We start from the raw sequence: 962 nt of genomic DNA, 5'->3' as shown, positions 1-962 counted from the left end.
ACATACAAGTATAAGTAGAAGTACACATACAAGTATAAGTACAAGTACACATACAAGTATAAGTATAAGCATACGTACGAGTACAAATACACGTACAAGTACACATACAAGTATAAGTAGAAGTATACGTACGAGTACAAGTACACGTACACATACAAGTATAAGTATAAGTACAAGTACACATACAAGTACACATACAAGTACACATACAAGTACACATACAAGTACAAGTATACGTACACGTACACATACAAGTATAAGTACACATACAAGTATAAGTATACGTACAAGTATAAGTACACGTACAAGTACACATACAAGTATAAGTACAAGTACAAGTACACACACAAGTACACATACAAGTATAAGTAAAAGTATACGTACAAGTATAAGTACACGTACACATACAAGTATAAGTATAAGTACACATACAAGTATAAGTATAAGTATAAGTATACGTACAAGTACAAGTACGGATACAAGTAAAATTACAAGTAATCATACAAGTATAAGTATAAGTATAAGTACACATACAAGTACACATACAAGTATAAGTATACGTACAAGTACAAGTACACATACACATACAAGTATAAGTATAAGTACAAATACAATTATAAGTAAGTATAAGTATAAGTATACGTACAAGTACAAGTACACGTACAACTACAGATACAAGTATAAGTAGAAGTACACATACAAGTATAAGCACAAGTACACATACAAGTATAAGTATAAGCATACGTACAAGTACAAGTACAAGTACAAGTACACGTACAAGTACAAGTACAAGTACACGTACACATACAAGTATAAGTAGAAGCACACATACAAGTATAAGTACAAGTACATATACAAGTATAAGTATAAGTATAAGTATACGTACAAGTACAAGTACACGTACACATGCAAGTATAAGTATAAGTACACATACAAGTATAAGTATAAGTATAAGTATACGT

The sequence above is a fragment of the Sphaeroforma arctica genome, assembly GCF_001186125.1.
Source record: "Sphaeroforma arctica JP610 unplaced genomic scaffold supercont1.1612, whole genome shotgun sequence".
Classification (NCBI taxonomy): Eukaryota; class Ichthyosporea; order Ichthyophonida; genus Sphaeroforma; species Sphaeroforma arctica.
The sequence above is the reverse complement of the archived record's forward strand: the minus strand, read 5'-3'. Positions refer to the sequence as shown.